The sequence below is a fragment of the Heterocephalus glaber genome, unplaced genomic scaffold (assembly GCF_053883595.1).
Source record: "Heterocephalus glaber isolate CG9 unplaced genomic scaffold, H.glaber_assembly_v1.0 deba00000071, whole genome shotgun sequence".
Lineage (NCBI taxonomy): Eukaryota > Metazoa > Chordata > Mammalia > Rodentia > Bathyergidae > Heterocephalus > Heterocephalus glaber.
Window position 1 is genome coordinate 26,374,401 of NW_028258137.1, and position 22,399 is coordinate 26,396,799.

Below are 22,399 nucleotides of genomic sequence, written 5' to 3' on the forward strand. Positions count from 1 at the left end.
AAAGGAAGGGGAGTATTTTCATGGGAATTAATGACAATGTGTCTTTCACTATAATAATTTTCTATTAAAATATTTACTTTTTTAATCATATCCCATACACAAGGGCTAATCGATACAGTAGCTATATTTAAGTGTACTCACTAATGCAGTTATTAAGAATATGTCTAATTTTTAATAGATTAAAAATTTGTTGTTGTTTATACTCACATCTGAAAACAATGTATTATCAGCTGTGATCTCCCATTATGATGGGATTTAAGTGCAGTAGCTAGGAAAGACACTGTTAAAGAAAGAAAAAGATAAATTACACTTAAAATTTACTGATCATTTCAAGGCAAGGAAAGGTCAAAGAAGGATTTTGCAGAGCTTTCTAAATATATAAGCCTCCAGAAAAGGGGCAGAGTTGCCTGTAGTGGAGGAGGCATACTGAGTTTAAGAGCAAATAAAAGCAACAAAGGAAGACAAGGGCCCAGACATGAGGGAGCGCAAGTAGAGGAAGAAAAGATGGGGAATGGAAAATAAGTGGGCACAAAACACTTAAGTACTATATTGTAGCACTTTTTAATTTCCCTACAGCAGAGACAACTTTCTCAATTTTTACAAGGCTTTAGACAACAAAGTTTAATTTTATTTGCATTAGCATCCTGAATATGCTGGATGAGTTTGCTAAGCATTTATAGCAGGGGTCTTCAACTGCCCGGCCATGGACTGGAACCACTTGCATTACTGTCTGAGCTCTTCCTCCTCCCAGATCAGTGGGGCATTAGATTCTGATAGGAGTGAAACCCCTCCTGTATACTATGTATGTGAGGGATGCAGATTTTGCACTCTATATGAAAAGTTAATGCCTGATGATTTGAAGTGGAGCTGAGGTGGTGAAACGAGGGCTGGGGAGTGGCTGCAAATAGATATTCTACTTACCAGGGAGCTTACACAGAGACCATAATAAATCAGTTGCTTGCAGACTCATCAAAACATTGTTTCCATTTTTTCCTTTTCTCATATTTTTTCTTTTCCCTTCTTTCCTTCCCCCTACCCCTCCTATTCCCCTACTCCTTTAGACCTTTTCTTCCTATTTCAATGATGAATGTAACTGTACTGTATACCTAAAATGTACCAGTAAACTTAATGAAAAAAAAAACCTATCAGTGAGTGTCAGGTGACCCTTGAGCTGCAGTCTTATAGTGGCAAGTTAATTGATGTATCTATTTTTAATTTTAGTCTGTATGTGGCCTGCTCATTATTTTTATTTACCTCCTCCATCCTGGACTCTTTTCCCACACTGTGCTCTTGTCTCAGTCACAGTTTTTGTAAGTCCCCCAGCTAAACCCAGCCAAGATGAGTAAACAACAAATATCACTAGAGAGCTTCTTTGAGAGGGGAGAAAAACCAAATGATGAGATAGTACAAGATTAATACTGGCAACAAAAAGAAAGTTCAATTTGAAAGAAAATATCAAGAGTTCTACTTAAATTATGAGTTCACTGAACAAGTGGTTCACATTCTCCAAGCAGTGACTAGCTATGCAAAGGAGCCATGAAACCTTCAAAGCTGCTTTGCCACTTAGAAAACAAGCACCATGTTTTAAAAGACAAGTCTTTGGAGTTTTTTCAAAAGAAAAAAATATGAACACAAAGAACAAAAGCAACTATCAAAAGCCATGACTTCAAATGTGTCTGACCTAGGGGCATCCTTCTTACTGGATAACCACATTATTAAGGCTAAGAAGCCCTTTACTTTGGTGAAGAGTTGAGCCTGCTGCTAAGAACATTTCTCGTGAACTTTCAGGAAAGGCTGCTGTTCAAAGGGTGTCACATATTCCTCTTCCATCTAACATCACAATGAGATGACTGATGAATTAACAAAGGATATTGAGGCACAATTGTTAGAGAGAATCAATGAGCCACCAAGGTACACAATCCAGGATGATGGATCTACTGATGTTGCCAATAAGGCAGCGATGCTTGTTTTTGTGCCTTACATGTGCCTTTTTCAAGAGGATGTGCATGAGGATATGTTATGTGCACTCTTGAAGCCCACCAACTCCACAACTGCAGAACTACCCAAGTATTTGAATGCTTACATGTTAGGAAAACCGATTTTGTCAGTTTGCATAAGTGTATGCATGGACAGAGTGGCCCTTGTGACAGGTTGGTTTTTGGGTTTCACTTCATGAGTTAAAGAGGTTGCTTCTGAATGTGAGTCTGTCCACTGTGTCATCCATAGCCAAATACTGGCTAGCCAAAAAATGTCACCTAAACCTACAGTGTTTTGCAGGATGTGATTAAAATTATCATCCACATTAAATTACATGCCCTCTATTCATGTTTGTTTACACAACTCTCTGAAAAGATGGACACAGAGCACATGTCTTCTCTTATACTTAGAAGTGAGATGGCTTTCAAAGTTATAAGAGCCACTGTGGAGATTTCTTTTCTAAAATCACTTTTGGGAGCATATTTCAGTGACACAAAATGGGTCACAAAACTTTCGTATTCTTACTACATATTCACCTTTTTCAACAAACTCAATCTGCCACTTCAAGGGAGAATAGCATTTGCTATCACGTCAGCAGATAAAATGGCTGCATTTCAAGCCAAGATGGAATTATGGCAGTGATGAGTGAATACTGGCAGTTTTGATGTGTTTGAAACATCAGGAGAGAGTTGAAAGAGATTGAGCTGAGGCCTTCTTTCTCCCAGCTGGTGCATGATTACCTATCTTTCAAAAGAGTTTGAGCATTACTTCCCAATAACAAAAGACCCCAGAACTTGGAAGGAATAGATCTACAACCCATCTGTGAATAACCCAGGTGAATCAACTTTTTCCCTGCTAATAGAGGGTCAACTGCTTGAGACTGCAAATGATGTTGACCTTTACAGTGTTTGAGACAACTTGAAATGTCCATATATATGTTCTAGATTAAAGTCAAGGTGGAATATCCTGAAATTGCCATAGAAGTACTCAAAACATGCTTCCTTTTCAAGCATCCTCTCCTTGTGAAGCAAGGTTTTCTGCAATGACAGCAACAAAAATAAGCTTATGAATTTTACTGCACATAAGCAACACATTTGGAGTGACATCCTCTCCCATCGCCCCCAGATGGGACTGTCCAGTTGCCAAAAAATAAGCTCAAGGCTCCCACTGATTGTGCATTGTGATGAGTTGTATAATTATTTCACTGTTTATTACAATGAAATAATAATAGAAATAAAGTGCACAATAAAAGTAATGTGCATAAATCATATTAAAATCATCTCCCCTACCCTGGTCCATGACAAAATTGTTTTCCAAGAAACCAGTCCCTGCTGCTAAAAAGTCTCGGGCTCACTGGTCTGCAGATAAAATGGATCTTATAAGGCACTGAACTGTCCAAGGTGCTGAACTGTGAGAAGGTGAACTGTACCTAACCAACCTGTAATCCCAACACTCAGCAGGCTGAAGCAGGAGGAGCACTTAAGCTCAGGAGTTCGAGAGGAGCCATGGCAACACAGGGAGACTCTATCTCACAAAATAAAATTAAATAAGCAAAACCAAAAATATTTCTAGATATTTAATCTTTAAAAGATTGTAAATAAAATTAATGCTGTTAATCAGCTGACCTTAAAATGAAGAAATAATCCTACATTAACCAAGTGAGCTTAAGGTGACCATATGGGTTTAAAAAGTTGAAACAGGAGGTACAAGAGAACAACAAAGACTGCAATGCAAAAAGGACTCAACCAAATCTTACTGTCTTTCAAGGTTGCAGGATTGGGTTTATTCCAAGGAGTGTCCTCTAGAAGCTAAAAAAAAGTAAGGAAATAAATTTTCCTCTTTAATTAGAATGAAAGCACCCCAGCTAACACCCTGAGTTCAGCCAAATGAGACTTCGGTCTTCAGTTGTCCAAATTGTTAGATGATAAATTTGGGGGTTTGGTGTTTTGTTTCTTTTGCTTTGTTTTGCTTTGCTTGTGTAGTCCAGGCTGTCTTTGAACTCACTATGTATACCCAGGACCTCCAATTTACAATCCTATTGCCTCAGCCTCCTGAGTCCTGAGATTATTAGCAGTGTCCCAACACACCTGACTTACATTTTTATTATTTTAAGTCATTAACTTTGTTGTGATTTGGAAATTAATACAGAGGTTATAACATGTACATGGTCATTCAATTAACAAAAAACTTCGTATAGTTAATCTTACAGGTCTGGAACATAGTGGCAGCTTTATTATAAAGTGACCACATATGTTCCCAGACCTTTTTTTATATTTCATTGGTCTATGAATCCATCTTTGCACTAATATTGCATCCTCATTACAGATGTGATCTTATAGTAAAATTTGAGAGGTAATAAAATCTTTAAGCTTCTTTGATACTTTCTGCCTATTTTATTCTTTTGACAATCTGATTCTAAAACTATATAAAATTAGTTTCAACACTAAAATTTTCATTGGAAATTTGAGATTTCACTGACTTGATACAATATCAACTGTCTTCAAATTCATGAATATGGTATAGTCTTCCTTTATGTCTTCTTCGCAGTGTTTTTCATTGTTTGTTTTTTCTATTTCTGTGTGGACATACTGCCATCTGGACTTGTAACTATTTTATGCAAATGTGGGGATTTTTTGGGGTGTTTTTTTTTTGGTACCAGGGATCAAACTTGGGACCTTGTGCTTGCAAGGCAGGTGGCGGAACCACTGAGCTAAATACCCAGCCCTTTTATTGAAATGTTTTAAATTTCACTTTCTCATTTTAAACATTGTATTTCTGTGCAAGTTTTTCTGAAGTAATAGTTCTCAAGAAATTTATTTCATCTCAACTTACATTTTTGCTGGCATCACGGTTGTGTCCCGTCACATTCTTAGAAATTGGGCTCTCTCTCTCTCTCTCCTCTCTCTCCCTCTCTCTCTCTTCTTTCCTCTCCTCTCCTGTTGTTACATGTTTTAGATCAATTTTTCCAGTGGCGATAAAGATATTAGTCTTTAACATGGTATCTCCCATACAAAATAGTATAATAATGCAAATGTCATAATGTAGAGCACCACCATTAATAATAATAGAAGAAAGAAAATAAAACATGTGATGTGATGAGTACAAATTATGTAATCACTATTAAGTAGTAATTGTGTTTAATTTGATGAGAAAATATAATCATTGCCCCATTAGGTTAAAGTTTATAAATATCTCAGCATATGATGTTTAATTTAAAATTTAAGAATTTATTACCAATTAATTTATGATCAGCTATGTACAGCAGTCTCAATGCTTGATGGTCAATGAAACTGCATGCATTAAGAAAAGTAGAAGTAATCTTTGTCAAAAGAAATTTAAAATTTGAAAACAACTTCATTCTACTAATTGGATTGGTGGGATTTATACATGTCACATTTTGAATCTCAACCTATAGCTAGTAATCAATTACCATAATTAAAGGAAGAAATTCTTCATTTTTTATTTCTCCCATAAGATTAGAAAAAATTTAGTCTGATATTAATACTACATTTTTTTATTTTTGCCTGTGAACACAAATAACTTTTCAACATAGCGCAAGAAAATCACCTTATACTGTAATGTATACTACCTAAGAATTTAAATTGAGATTTGTAGAAAATTGGATAATATAATTTTGTTGGGAGATTTAAGAATATTTTTTCTTATATCTGGTTATATCTACCCAGAAAACTTGGAGAAAATGCTGGATATCTTAAGCACATTCCAATGCTCACTTACAGTTCTTTATGACAATGCAATATAAGACCTGTAGCATCTGTCTTCCCAGTAGGCCATGTTGAGATGACTTTGGGGCTTGACCAGAAACTATGTAGAGGGAAGGAGGTAGTGTCAGTTTCCCTTCTCCCCTTCAGTTGAGAAGAAATACCTTAAAGCTTCTTATTTTCAAGTTCATGTAAAAGTACCGGGGGAGAAAAAGATTGCACTTTTAATATAGTTTGAAAATAGTCCAAGTAGCCGTAGAGAAGGAAAAGAAAAAGTTGCTCAAACTTAATCCTTGGGAATCACTCAAGTATATGTTAGATATGCTATAGAAATAGAATAATCATTTCTATATTGCCAAAATAGGGACAAGAGGGGGGAAAAGAGACAAATAAATACTATTTCTATTCCACTGCAATCCAGTGATAGAACCAAATAACACATCTCCTTAGAGTGGTGTAATAACTATTACCACAGCGCTGCCAACTTGACTATTTAGAGAGAAAAAAGATTCCCTTCATATGTGAGTTTCAGCACTTGAAGTACTACAAATGGGAAATATCTATAAAAGGCTGTAGAAGAAAGAAACCCAGTTTCAGCTCTACATGTAATGATAACTGTATGTGTTGGAAAGTTGAAACAGAAACTTCTCACGAACTCAATTTTAACTTGGCCATGAATTCCCAACATATACGCGAAGCTCATCATTTTATTACATACCCCAAAACACACTCAGATCTACAGATTTCATTACATGAACTGGAGCCTCAATTCCTTTGCTCTAAGTTGGAAAGTTAATGTAAAACTCCTATATGCTGCACTTGCAAAGCTGGGCAAAGCAGTAGGGGTTTCAATTAAAAACCACAGGAATGGAAAGGAATATGTCAATAAAACCACGGACTTGTAAGTACTGCATACTAGTTTGCAAACAAACACAGCAAGCCTTCTTAGAGTATGAGTCTATTACTGTAGATTTAAACTGAATGTGTGATGGTGGAGGTGACTATCTCAGCATGGTTTTCTCTCATTTTTTGCACAGGGGAATGCAAAAGTACATCCTTGCTTCCTTGTAACAAATGCAATGTGGAAACTGCCTAACAGAAGAATGCATCACCGGAGTAGGAAAAGCTGAAATGACACTAAATCTGCCTTTTAAGTAGGAAGATCATCAAAGTAAGAGAATTTCAAGGCTGAACTAATATGCAATCAGTAATGCTGGAAATTTTTTTTTTCAAATGTAGATATCAGGTTAATATCCATTTAAATCCCCTGGTTTTCACTATAAGGTTTCTGCAAACAGTGCTGACATTACAACATATTTGTTGAGTAACCAATTGGTTATAGAAAAGTATAATCACTACATAAAATGTAATATAATTTACAAGGTTGATATCAGAATAGAGCCAGTCAAGTTGAACTGAGCACAGGCAAAGTATTTAACTTATAATTCACTGTACATAGTTGTGTGGCTTTTTTAAAGAGGCAAGATGTTGTAAGCACATAAGGGAAAATAGGTATGTGGGGAAAAATGGAGACTTTACCTGGTTAATTAACTAGATTTTATGTGGCTTCACAACTAGTTAATAACTAGTTTTCTTGTTATGTTTGACCTGTTCTGGGATTAATCTTCTTGACTATCTAGTGTATTGTGAGGTTGTTTTGAAGCTTAAAGAAAAATTTGTGATATTTTTACTTAAGGACTATCTCAGTTGACATGAACTTAAAAACTGTTTCATTTTCTTTCTGTGGAAAACATGTTTACTTCATCCATATCGAAAGATAACAGAAATAAAAGTCAGCCTTGTTTGGTGCCCAGCACTTTGATGCTTTTCGTATTGCAGAGTCTAATGACTTTGGGACTTACTTTATGGAGGGATTCCTTCCTGAGTAAAAGATAAAAGGCTGGGGATGAAAATGAATATCTTACTTTCTAAGGTTCCTACTTATTGTACAGGATATACAACGTGGCATTTCACAAAATTCAAAGGTTGTGCCATGCCTGGTACTTCCTAAAGAGTTAATTTTCATGAATTGCAAGTTTCAATAAAATTTGATAAAGTTTAATCCTCAAATTCTTGGTTATCTCATCAACTTGTTATGGAGGCTTCTTATTCCTACAGTGATAGAGTCTGACAGTTATGGGATGTATTCTTTTAAAGTCAAAATAACAGCCTAAATTATTTTTAAATGGAATATACCAACCTTGTATTAGAAAATGGGATCTTAGTGATGAAACATAGAGCACAGGCCAAGTTCTACCCTTACTTATTCACTGCTATCTCTCTACTTTCCCTCAGTCCAACCATGAACAGATTGTATTTTGTGGACAGTTGAGTGAAAAAGAAAATTAATTAGTAAGAATGGAATATTAGATATGCACAATTCTAAAAGCTAGATTTTCTAAAATATGCCTGCCTCTGCTTTTTCTTTTTTAAACTAGAACTCGTTTTATCACAAAAATCCTGTAAAATACCTTGCTCTCTTTCTCAAACTTGAAATAGTATCACCACCACATAAACAAAATGTAACAAAGACTGCCTATTTAGATGTAGACACCTGAAAAAGAAAATCAAGGCTTATATTTTATTGGATGATTATACAAAAATGTTAAGTCATTATTTGATCAAGAGTTAAACATTTCTGTGAAAGTGTCTAGTTGCTGAAAATTATATAAACAAGCCTTCATTCTTAGCCTATTATAATATAATATTAATAAAATATCCAAATTTTTACTGAAATCTCTAAATGCTGCTTAGTTATATGTTAGATTATTAAAAGGCAGTTAGCAAGAGCCATATGGTAGTAGCTGGAAGTAGTTATTTACCTTGTGTAATATGCATACAAATTAAAAGGTTGAAGTTAATAATAAACTAAGAAAACAAAATAAATTAGGAAATAATGCATTTATCACGTGCTAAATGGCTTGACATTTATTTAAAATGAGGAATATTGCTAAATCAGCTCCAAACATAAAACACACTCAACTTTAGGTATTAAAATGTATACTCATTAAAACCTGAAATGTTTTGAAACTCAATATAAACATTATGATTGGATGTGTTTATATTGGGGGATATAAAATGAATAATATACTGGAAGAGTAATAATAAACTGCCCATAGTTGAAAGGTCGCCATGTTCCAGCATTGTTAAACCATTTTGTCACCTACTTGTTTCATCTCAGGATTACTACTGAATTTTCTTTTTAGTCTCAATACAAACTGATTTCAAGTGAGTGCCCAGGGCAATGTACCTATAAGTCAAGATCTGCTTAAACACAAAGGTCATGCATTCTTCCCCAACCAAAATCGAATATATATGAAGACTTGTCCACACAACTGCCCACACATACACAAAAGACTGAATCAGTATGAGAAATTATTTTTGCTGGGGAGGGATTAAAGAAGGTTTGACAGAAATGGTGGTTTTCAAAACAAACTTTGATGCATCAGGGTCCAGTAGATAGAAGATAGAGACACAGAAAAGAGGGTAAACTCACACAGAAAAGTAGCAAAATGAATGAAAAAATTATGTAGACCTCTCAAGTTCCTGTTAGCACCATCCTCTCCTTTCAACATCTTTCCTGAAATATTATTCTCAGGCCTTTTAATGGAAAGGGATGTTTCTTTGAGATCCTGATGTACTGAATATACAAACAGATCAAAGCATAATTATGATTTAATATTCAAAAAAGTTAATATTATATGCTGTCTAAATTAAATAAAGCAAACAAAAATATTCAGTTTGAGCCTATTAAAATCTTGGATAACATAAAAATAAATAAATAATGCTTTGCATGTATATTTCTTCAGCTTGCATTATATTATTTTATATATACATATGCACAAATTTAGATATAAATGATAGTTTATACTATTATTTTGATATTCAAAGATCTTACACTAATAGTCAAAGATAAAGTTTAAACTTCTTGTCTTTTATGAGTGGTATATGTCTGTCAGTGTTAATTTAGAAGGACTATACTCAAGTTCAGTAGAATAGGGAGTATATGAAAATAATAAACTATTAAAAGACATTAATCATCTCAAGATACATTTTCCCTGGAGACTAAAAATATCTTACTCTATCTCTTAACCCATTATCTTAGACATTTTATAAGTAGCAGAGATATGGAAAACTTTTTCATTGTTAATATATGATAAATTTTTCTCAAACCTATAGTATTATAAAATAAGTGGTAACTATAAGTATAAAATAGTGTGACCCTCTTAGAATGGAAACCCTTGCATATTTACACATATATGCATATAAGTATGATATATATGTATACAATTTATACCAATCTTACATAAAAACATTTAATTGATGATGGCATTAATGAAGATCATTTCATTTCAGCAAACTCGTAAGACAATCTACAGAAATCTTTATTATTTGATTCCAAACTGAGAAACAATACTTCATAATAATTTCTTCCAATATTGTCCTATACATACATATTTATGGTACTGAATATAAACGAGAGAAAAGGAGACCTCCAAAAACAAAGTTATATGAATATTTTAAGTCATTAAATATTCTTATATAGTTTAAAAACTGCCTAATATTTCAGGCATGAGTGCATCGATATGTTTCAGCACTTTCTCACTTATTATACATTACATTATCATTAACTATAGTTATAAGTAAAGCTGTGATATACAGTTGATCAATTTTTTCATTATTTCAAAATTTAAATTCCTCAAAGTTGGATTCCAGTATCGAAGTATTGATATTTTTGAAGCTTAATGTAAAAATATAATCTTTATGGTAGATGATATGGGTTTAAATGATTTGAAAGATGAATATTTAAAGAGACAAACATTTTGCTCAAAATCTATCAAAACATAAAAATATAAGGTCAAAATTAATTTTGAATAAAAACTTTATTAAAACATATTTTGTTCAACAAAGCACTCAGAAAACACTTTATATAATTGAGTAGCCCTTTACATTATTGTGCTGTTAGTTAAGCTGGCTTGAAACTGTGATAAACATCATCTACAAAAAATTAAAATAATTTTAGTAAATAAAATTCAGTGTCTTAAAAAATAAAATAGATTGTTATAAAAAATAGATAGTTTTGTATTATATAAATTTATCAACCATGCTCAAAACTAAATAATTATGTATGAGAAAACTGTGCCGATCATAGCAAACATTCCCTGGGAGACTCCTGAGGCATACATAGCATCCATCACCAGCAACCCACTCACAGCCTGGTGATCATATACCTGCCAGCTGTCTGGACACAATGGATGAGTCAGGTAACAGCTTTCCAGGATTGTCATGGGGCAGTGAGTTGGCAGGGGGGCTGATTCACCTTTGATAGCCAATTGGCACCTGGAAAGTCCTTAGCTCTCAAGGGGTTGGCCATGCACAATACTATGCCCAAGCCATCAGCACTCATTGCTAGGGAGTCTGCATTCAGCAAGGCATTCTCCCAAAGACACAGACAGAATCTTCCCTTCATGAATTACCTGCCTCACTCACAGGTTCAAGCATGTCAGTAAACACAGAAACATGAAAAGCTGGTACAGAAATATTAAAAGCTCACACGTTTATTTGCTCATTATATCTACTCATTTATTTGTTGACATTCAAGCAATGAATTTTTACAGGACATTCAATAGAATTGCTACCAACTGATAGCTCATCCTGCTCAGTTGTCTTTAAACAGCCTTCTTTCATGATTGTGATCCTGACCCATTTAGAGCACCTCCATTCTCAGCAGGGTAATTGTTTAGAAAATAGATGAGAGGGGTACTCTACTACTAAAAACTACATATCTAAACCACTATTTTAGCAAAAAATATATATGATGACCAAAATTGGTGATTCTTGAGCATAGTAATGAAAGAACAAGGAAAAGAAAACTCTGTACATCTTTTAAAACTTTAAATACGTTTTATAAATTTTTTAAGCTTAGGGAAAGTGGGAGGGGTAGGGGTAAGGAAAGAATGGAATGGAATTAATATGAGAAAAATGAAAAAAAAATGGAAACAAAGCCTTTGTAAATAGAGAGGGTGGAGGGGTTGAAGGGAGGGCAGGGGAATGGGGGAAAAAAATAAGAACCAAGTCAGAGTATGTAAAGGTGCAAATTCCCAATGATGAATGTCATTATACTGTATACCTAAAATGTACCAATAAAATTAATAATAATAAAAATAAATTTTATCCAGGTATCAAAGCATCATTGTTTTGAAAACAGGGAAAATAGCATCTAGGAAGAAGTATCTGTGTGTTGTTTTTTGTGGATGCAAAATTATTAATGTTGTATCTATATTGTCATTATAGCTGCAATGTGTTTCAAAGGTGTTCCAAGCAAATTTAAGTCTTCACACTCACAGTAGGTTACTCTTTTATCAGCAGCTACATTGATGTCATTATCCAAAGACAAGTTGATAAAGGGTATTCTGCCTATACCTTTCCTAACATTATATGGACCAACAATGATAGTCATGGATTATTGGGAGACCATTGTATATACATAAATGTTTTTACGTAGCATTATTCCATCCTCATAATAATCTTCTGAGGTTGGGTGCTTTTACTTTTTTTTTTTTTAAGGATCTCCCTATGGAGCCCTGGCTGATCTCAAACTCTTGGGCTCAAGTGATCCTCCTATATCAGCTACCAGTAGGGATAAAAAAGCATATCACTATACCTAGCTTCTTCTTTTTTGTAAGAATTTTTTCATTATAAAATACAATATGGCTAGTACAAGCCACATGTAACAAATATATAGACTAATGTGTTATTTTAAGACAAAACCTTTCAAAATACCACTCACATCAAGAGAACTTTGACAGCCACTGCAGAAGCAACTCCCCACGCCTCATTCCAACAACTATCTCCTCTCTCCCACCATAAACAACTATTATTCTAACCTTTCTGGTAATCACTTTTGGTTCTTTAAAGTGTTATTATCCAAATTTTGAGATATATATGTAGTTATGATGGCTTAGTTTTTCCCATTTTAACAAATTTGTCCTTTTACAATTTTACATCCTTTAGAGGCTCTTCCATCATCCTTTTTTTGTTCTTATAGTTTATTTGGGTTTTTTTTTTGTTTTTTATGTCTTATAATAATTTATTTAAAAATACATATGGAATAGCACATTGAAACTTCCATAATTATTTCTTCTGGGATAATAATAAAAAATTTGCTCCATTTAAGGTCTTCCCTTTATTTATTTATTTTTTTTATTAAATTCTTTTATTGGTACATTGTAGGTATGCAACACAATTACATTTCTCATTGGGAATTGTACCTTTACATGATGCATCTTGGTTCTTACTTTTTCCCCATTCCTAGCCCTCCCTTCACCCCCTCCACCCTTTCCTATTTACAAAGACTTTATTTCCATTTTTTCCATTTCTCATCATTTTTCCTTTCCCTTCTTTCCTTTCCCCTGCCCCTCCCACTACCCCTACCCCTTTGGACCTTTTCTTCCTATTTTGCATTATCGATTATTCATTCTAATCATTGGTACATTTTAGGTATACAATATAATGACATTCATCATTGGAAATTTGTACCTTTACATAGTCTCTCTTGGTTCTTATCTTTCACCCTTGCCCAGCCCTCCCTTCAACACCTCCATTCCTCCCTATTTACAAAGATTTTGTTCCTATTTTTCCATTTTCTCATATTAATCCCACTACCTTCTATCCTTTCCCCAAGCCCTCCCACTTCCTTCCCATTTGCCCCTTTTCTTTCAGTTTATTTGTTGAAGAACCCAAGTTATTTGATACAATTTATCATAGTCTATATTTCATAGATTCATATGGCAGAGAGAGCATGTTTCTGAGTCCTCTGTATTTCTTAAAATTGACAGACAGACCCAAGACCTTGATCAGACACAAGTTGAATTCCCTGACAAACTATAAACAGTAGTGAGTTCCTTTATCAGGAGCTATATAGTATTTTGCTGTATAGCTTTTTGAGATGTTTGTAGCTACTGCAACTCAAAATCCATGTTCATTATTTTATCGCAAATAATTCATATGCATTTTACTCGTTTATTCCTTGAAATACATTTATAAGATGCTTTCCCTCCTCTAATATTTAGTTGCTCAATTGTGCAGTTTACACAGAAAAAAAAATACTTGATTTTGTACTTAGAAAATTTGGTTCTCTATTAGTCTATAAAGATAACTAATTAATTGCAAATATCATTAAGAATATATGGATTTAAATATTATTTGCAATGATTTTCATTTCTTATTTGTTTTGCATACATTGACCTATTTTTAGCCAGTAGAAGTTTCATCAATTTGGTTTTTCAGTCATTTTAGTATAAGCTTAGTTGTCTTTGGTAGTGTCTTTGCTATCTTGTACTTATCAGGATTTTTCAGACGTATTTTGCACATTATGTTCTCTTGTTTCTTTGAGTGGAAGTTGCATTTCAAGACCATTATACAGCTGTGAAGGATGTTCATTATGACAGAGTTGGTTATTCCTTCCAGACCAATTTAATGAACAGAGCCAAGACTAAAATACACACCCGCAAGTGTACACACATGCACATGCACATGTAGATTAAGAGGTTTCACGTGTTCCTATTGACTCAGTTTCAAATTCAAGAGCAAAAAATTTCTGTTTCTTCCTTTGTATTAACTTAATTTGTATATTTTATTTATGTTTCTATTCTCTCACACTCAGAAAGCTGGTTTTCAGTGGCTCAGGAAATGATAAAGTATTTCACAATGACTAATTTACTTTATTCAGTATTATTCATTAAACACAACCAATAGTGTAAAGACTGAGAACATTTTTGGTGATTTCTGTCCTAATTTTAAGAATAATGTTAATGTTATGGTAGTTCTAATTTTATAATTATTCTGAGAAACCTCTATACTGATTCCATAACAGCTGCATCACTTCACATTTCCATCAACATATATAGGGTTCTACTTTCCCCATATCTTCTCCAATACTTGTTATCCTTTGGGCATTCTGACAACAGCCTTCTAATCAATTTATTCTTTAAAAAATATAAAAAGGATGTATTGGAGATGCAAGAAAGAGATTTTCCTGATCTCCCCTGGGTTAATCTTTCCTCCTGTCTGTCATCCTTGCTTCTAACACACTAGAATCAACCTCGTCTTTCTGTGGCTCACTGTGCTAGTTAATCTAGATGATCAACTTGACAGGGTTAACAGATTCCCAGAGAGGTGACTGGATGATGAAGGCACTAAACACATTGATAGACTAACTCATCATGTTCACAGCTGTAAGGGTTAAAAGGAGGCAGAGCCTAGTTGGAGGAAGTGGGTTCTTTGAGCATGACCCTGGAGACAATTTATGGCCTTTGCCCCTGCCGTTTCAGCTCTTCCCCTGCTCTCTACTTCCTGGCTGCTATGTGTTGAACAGTCTTCTGACAAATGGAGTACTTCTACCATGATGCTCTTGCCTTGGAGCAAGCCAATCCCTTACTGAAACCTCTGAAACCAGGAGTCAAAATTAAACCATTTTTTTCTTCTAAATTGACTTTCCCAGGTATTTGCTCACAGTAATGAAAACCTGACAAATACAGCCACATTGACGATATTGCCTTTAATGTGAAGATAGCACAGAAACAAATTATATTCTGCTGTGTCCTATTCAATTGCCAATCTGTTTGATACTTGTTGACTTCTGCCCCTATGGTCATGAGCTCTAATCATCCTTTTATAAAATTTATTTTTATTTGTTCTTTTTTTAATTAATTTATTTTATTGGTACATTTTAGGTATATAATATAATGATATTCATCATTGGGGATTTGTATCTTTACATAATATATCTTGATTCTTATTTTTTCCCCATTCCCCTGCCCTCCCTTCAACCCCTCCACTCCTCCCTATTTACAAAGACTTTGTTTCCATGTTTTCATTTTCTCATGTTAATTCCACTCCCCTCTTTCCTTTCCCCTACCCCTCCTACTTCCCCTTCCCCTTCTAATCTTCCTTTTGCCCTAATCCCTGGACTACTTACCTGTCTCATACAGCTTATGGCTACTCTGATCTTAGGGCTTTTCCTCTTGTAGTTTCCTCCGCCTGGAAGAGTCTTCCACTTTCTGTTCACATGATTCCCTCTCTCATGCCCTATAAGTGTATCTACTAAAATGTCTTCTTATCAGTGAATGTTTTCTGACCACCTAAGATGAAATAACAACTACCATTTACTTTATCAGCATTACCCTACTTTAGCTTTTGTCTTTTAATTATTGGTATAATATACCTTTCCTTCCTTTAAGTTTTAAAAATTATCTTACTAAACTAGGCTCTACATTACATAAGGGAGAAGGAATTAATCTTATTTATTCACTGCTGAATTATCAGTACACTAAATACTCTTGGCATGAAGTAGATGCTCACTAATGAACAAACAAGCTAATGAACGAGTATAGCTATTCTGACCCTAGGCTGTTTCACAATTTTCCTTAGAACATCATGATGTGAAATGGTCAGTATCAGGCAGAAAATTGATGATTATCTGATATACAGTAAAAAGCTTCTAGTAGATGTTGTAAAATAACATGGATCAATATTACTTACATGTGGAGTATAAATAAAGCAGAATGGAGAAACTGAATAAAATTGTAGCTACTATATGCTGAGGAGTATGAGGATTCAAAAGATGCTGGTCAAAGGACACAAAGATTCAACTATGCAGAAAGAATAAATTCAAGATACTATCACACATCAGAGTGACTAAAGTTTATAACAATATATTATACATTTGAATATTGCTGAGAATAGATTTTAAATGTTCTCACAACAAAAAAATAAATATGTGAGAGAATTCATATCCTGAATCACTTCATTTAATCATTCTACAAAGGATATATATATATATATATATGTACAAACATCATGTTTATGCTGTACACCATAAATATATACAATTTTACTTGCTGATTAAAAAATAAATTAAAATAGAAATAAAAACAAAATAAAATAACATGGATTCACTGTGTGTCCTTTCCACTGAGCTTGCTGTGATTAACTTAACACACAACATGGAATGGAAAATTTTCCCTTTTAGTATTACCTCTGATAATTATTACATATGCCACCTAGAACATTATAACATGATTAGTCTGTTTTCATTTGTGTAAAAAAAAAGTAGCCTTTAAAACTACTATAAGATTAAAAAATATGTAAGAAACATGTGTGGTTGTTAAAAATAATGCCAGAGGTTAATTCATTGCTGCATGTGGCATACACTACCAAACTTCAAGTTGATCTACCACAGTAGGATATGAGCAGGATGCCCTCATTGATGAAAATTAGAGCCCTTCTCTTTAGGTTAAATGGAAGAAGTGACAATTATTCCTTCCATGCATTTCAGATTTTATAGGACAGTTTCATTCTAATATCTACTTACAAAACTGTGTGGAGTGAGGTGTTAAATAGCAAGTATTTTTAATTTAAAATCCATTAGCATTCTACATAATTAATTAGAATTTTACACTCCAGTGGCTTTTGGTTTCCTACAGAAAATTGAGCACACAGAATATAATTTGATTTAATTTTTATTCTAGGTTTAATCTACCCTAAACTTTTTTTTTAATATCGCAGGAGAAATTTTAACTACTTAAAGTTTTGTAGATTTTCTTTAGTAAAACCAGTATTCTATTGGAAGGAGGGACAAAATGCTTAGAAAAGTATAAGTGAAGAAAATATTTACTTCAGGTTTTACAATCTAAAATGCAGAGACCATACGCTTATATACTAAAAAAAAATACCGAGAGCTTATGAAATTTTGCTTGTCGCTTTCACACGCCTTCTCTTATTAGAGTTATAAAACTCGACCTCCACATAGGTCTTTTTAAGTTTCAGCTTGTGTTACCAAAATGATCTCTTAAAAAAGGAATTGCATGAAATCATATTCTTATAGCGCATTTATTATAGCTCAGGAGGCCAAGTACTGGGTCATAATTCTATTCCATTACAACTTCCAAGGTCCACTGCTGTGGGTAAGTTTCCTGTTGGATTATTTATAACCATGGACTTAAATCAAAAGGTTTGGAGAGCCTTGGCCTAACTACAAATTGTTTTGAAATGATTATAATAAATATCAGGTCTTTGGAATTCACTGACTATTTGATTTAGTGAGTCACAAGTCAATGTTTTTGACAACATTTTGTTTTTTATCTTCATGTTTCTTTTAATTTCTTTCCTTCTTTTAGCCTGATTTTTAGCTTATGCCCCATAATCTCAGAAGCTTAAATTTTCCTATAGAATTTGCTAGATAACAGTCATATTTACTTATTATTCTCCTGGATAAGACTATTCTAACTTGCATTATTGTTACACTGACTTATATTTCCAACATTTTAGCACAAAATCATTTATCATATACTAAAAGCAATTATAATATTATGACATTTTCTATAAAAGGCAATAAAGTTCAGTACAAGAATATGGTAACATAAATTCTTTAGAGAAATTCACACAAGTATATACATGTACTACATGGACTGAAAATAAGGCTATTAAATAACAAACTTTGAAAATTTTAAGAGAACATAATACTATTGATCCAAGAGTCCGATGTTTCTTTTGCTATCAAACTAGTGATTTGAATAGTATATTTAATTACAAAATATTTTAAAAGTAGTTCACAGTAAGTGATTTTTGCTTTTTAGTTTCTAAATCTTGGGAACATAATAGGGCATAGTTTGCACAAACAAATTTAAATAACAGATGTAGCAGATGTGGCCATTTTATAGAATTTAATTTTGTCTATAGGTAGAATTTAACATTTGAACCTCTTTACATATTTATCACTTTAATATAAATGATGGCTTCAGGTTTACTTTCATTTCATGTAAATATTCAATTGTGGAATAATTCTGTAGCTCACTCTCACTAAGAAACTTTTTAATATTAAGATTTCCCATAGAAAATAAAATATGAAGCAAGTAAATTAAAAGAGACATAGACAAGATCAGGTTACTTTGTGGAAAAATGTTATTCATTGGTTTTATGTTATAATGTGAATATGCTAATAACTATGAAGATAATGCTGTAGGAACAAATATAAACACATTTAATGAGGTTATTGATTTTTTCCTTCATAAATGCTCTTACATATTTTATATTGTAAGCATATCACTAATGATGTATGTCTTTTCATTAGAGTTGGCATAATAAAGATGGCAATAAATTTTTAATGTATCTGTTAGTGAAATTTAATACTGAAAAATTAATAAAGCAAGCTTAATTTCATTGCTGAGTCTATTATTAGCCTTACGTGAGCTAACAAGCAAATTTACCAATACAAATATTTATATCAAATAACTTGGTTAAGAAAGTTACACTCATCCTCAATCTCTAGGAGGCTGGTCAGTAGAAGAATAAAATGCAGTTCCTCAGAAATAAACCAAAGCACAAAGTTTTGGAGTGTTGTAATCCTAGAGGACCCATTTCTTCTTACATACACAGCGTTCATGACAGCTGTACAAAGGTCAGCCTGTTAAGTAAGTTTCCTGATTGGCTTTAAATGAATTGGAGGCTGCTCCAAGAAAGCCTTTGGATTAGCTGTGAAGTCTTCACCAGACTTCTTTTGGCAAGATTGTAGAAAAGAAAATTATTGTTCCTGTCCACTTATACCAGCTACATTAATATACTGTCTTATTTAAATTCTTTCCTCTTCTATAAAGATAAACATTATAGTCTCCATTTTATAAGGGGGGATAAAGCAAGCAACACACAGGTTAAGAAGCATACTATGAATTTTTGGAGCCCCATTTCTAGAACAACTTGGTCTCATTCCAGCGTACTTGCTCTTTCTAATTTGAGAAACCTAGGGCCTTTTTTTTCCTGTAAATTACATTTGAGAAAAATGACAAATGTGTTAAGATTCTGAATGGGATGAATCAGTCATTTTATGAAAGAAAATGTTAAGCTCAGAACACTTTCCTTGTATGATTAAATCTATCACAGATTTTATTTTATACCAATTCATTCAAAGACATTTTTAAATGTAGCTATCAGGTAGGCTATGCATCTTTTTTCTTACTCTATACAATACGTGATACAAGCATCTCTCTGGTTTATCATTTGTAACTATCATGTCTTTAGAAAAGTATGAATTTGAAATGGGTTACCTGTTCATTTCAAGCTCTCTACAGACACAGGCAGAAGATCTGAAAGACAGCAAATAGGTAAAACAAAACATACAACCTTGTTTTCTTGCTCTGGAGTGGTATGAAGTCTTTCAAAAGCTTACAAAATTCATTAGAGACACAATAATATGTCTACATTCCTGATATGACTGTTTTTCAAGAGAACAGAAAAGTATCAAAATATAAAACAACAAAAAGAAATTTTGCATCAAGAATATCATGAGGTCCTCACAAGCGCAAGTGCAAGGTCCTGAGTTTGATCCCAGTACCAAAAAAAAGAATATCATGAGGTCTCTTATCTTACAATGTTGAGCCAATTTCCTAAAAATAATATATTTTTATCACTCATTTATTCAGATCATCCATTTGTTCATTAGTTTGTTCATTTGTTTACCTTGGGGTTTATGATGGAGATTGGAGGTCAGAGACATCTTACAAACCCACTGAAATAACTATCAAGATTGACCATCCTAGGGCTGAAGATTTAGCTCAGTGGCATTGTGCCTGCCTGGTAAGCAAGCTCAAAGTCATGAGTTCGATCCCTAATACCAAAAAAAAAAGGACTGACCATCCTCAAAGTCGATACTGCCATAAAACAAAACAAAAAACCTACACAAAAGAAATGTTACATGATTTAAATTTTGGCTCTGTCACTCATTACTGATTTTGGAAAGGTACCTTATTTCATACATTCATATAAAAAGCCACTGACATTATTTAAACAAATAAAAAGCTAACCGTATTTTAAAAGATTAACTATAAAGATAAACTAATAGTCAAAAAGTACATAGAAAATCCAGAGAAAGCTAAGAAAAAAATACAACGCATAAAACTAAAAACAATCTTTAAATGAAAATTAGGATATAACTAAAATCAGATATATTTGTCCTATAAATATAAATGAGCTGATAATTGTGAAAAATGATAGGTTGAACACATTAAAAACTACAGCTAATAAAATTTAAGGAGAGAAAAGGAAAGTAGAGCTCTTGACAATGTAGAATTCATACAAAAAAGAACAAGTGAATAAACTAGACCAAGCAAGACAATTTAAAATTCACAAAGAAACACCAAAAAAGCCAAAAAGCCAAACACCTGATTTCAAAATCCACTATATGCTATAGTAATTCAAACAGTATGATACTTTTGTAAAAACATACACATAAAGCAATGAAATACAACAGAGAGCCAAGAAATAAATTCACACATTCACAGTCAATCAGGAACTCATGACAAGGAAAGCAAAAGACAGTCTCTTCAATGAATGGTACTGCAAAAGCAGTATCTATCCATCTACAGAAGAATGAAATCAGACACTCATATCATATCCAAAAACCAACTCAGAAAAGATTAAAGACAAATGCAAAACCTGAAACTGTAAAACTATTAGAAGAAAATATAAGAGAAAAGCAACCTGATGTTGGTCTTGGCAATGATTTTTTTTTAGATGGAACCTCAGAAATCACAGAAAGCAAAAGCAAAAATAGACAAATGTGATTACACCAAACAAAAAAAATGTCTGCAGGTCTAAGGAACTAATTAACAGAAAGAAGATGCAACCTATAAATGGAAAAAATGTTAGCAAGCCATGTTTCTAATAAGAAGTTACTACCTAAAATAAGTGAGAAATTCAAATAACGTAATAGTGAGAAAATCATTCTTAACCAATTATGCTATTGAGAGGACCTTTAGGAGATGGGGCTTAGTGAAAGGAAGTTAGGTCACTGGGGGTGTGCTCTTGAAGAGGAAGTTAAGACCCCACCCTCTCATTTTCTCCCCCTAGCCCTTCCTGGCTGCTATGAGGACAGCTACTTTATTCTGCCAGGCAACACTCACCACCATCATGTTCAGTGTCAACATAGCCCAAAAACAATGGAGTCAACCAACTATGTACTGAAACCTCTGAAACCATGAGCCAAAATAAGGATTTCCCACTTAAAAGTTGTTTATCTCAGGCATTTTGTCAGAATGAGAAAAATCTGACTAATATAGACATATGTACCAAAACATCATGTTGTACAAAATTAATAAATATATAATTTTTACTTGTCAATTTATAAAAAGTGAAGAAAAGGAAAACAATACATCATGCTAAGGATGAAATGTAAATAAACACATAGCATTAAAAATATGCACAATCCAAATAATGTTTCATTGGTAATAAATGAAAAAGTTTTTCTAAAAAACTAGACAGAATAATACATAAATATGTAACTAGAGGACATTTCAATTCAAAAATTCCAATCCATAAGATACTGAGTACATAAAACCCAATTTAATAAACGAATGTCTAAATAACATTAAAACACATAACTAATATGTATTAAATTGTCCAGTCTAAGGTGGGTGTGGTGGCACATGCTTGTAATTCCAGCACTCAGAAGACTGAGGCAGAAGGATCATAAAAGTGAATTCAAGACCAATTTGGGCTGCATAGTGAGACTATGACAACCAAAAAATTGCCCCTTTTGAAAATAATACAACTTCTTTTCATATCCTCATGGAATAGTCACTATATATTTATGTAATATGAAATAGTCCTTGACAAATTTCAAGTTAAATACAATAAAGTTGAAAAAC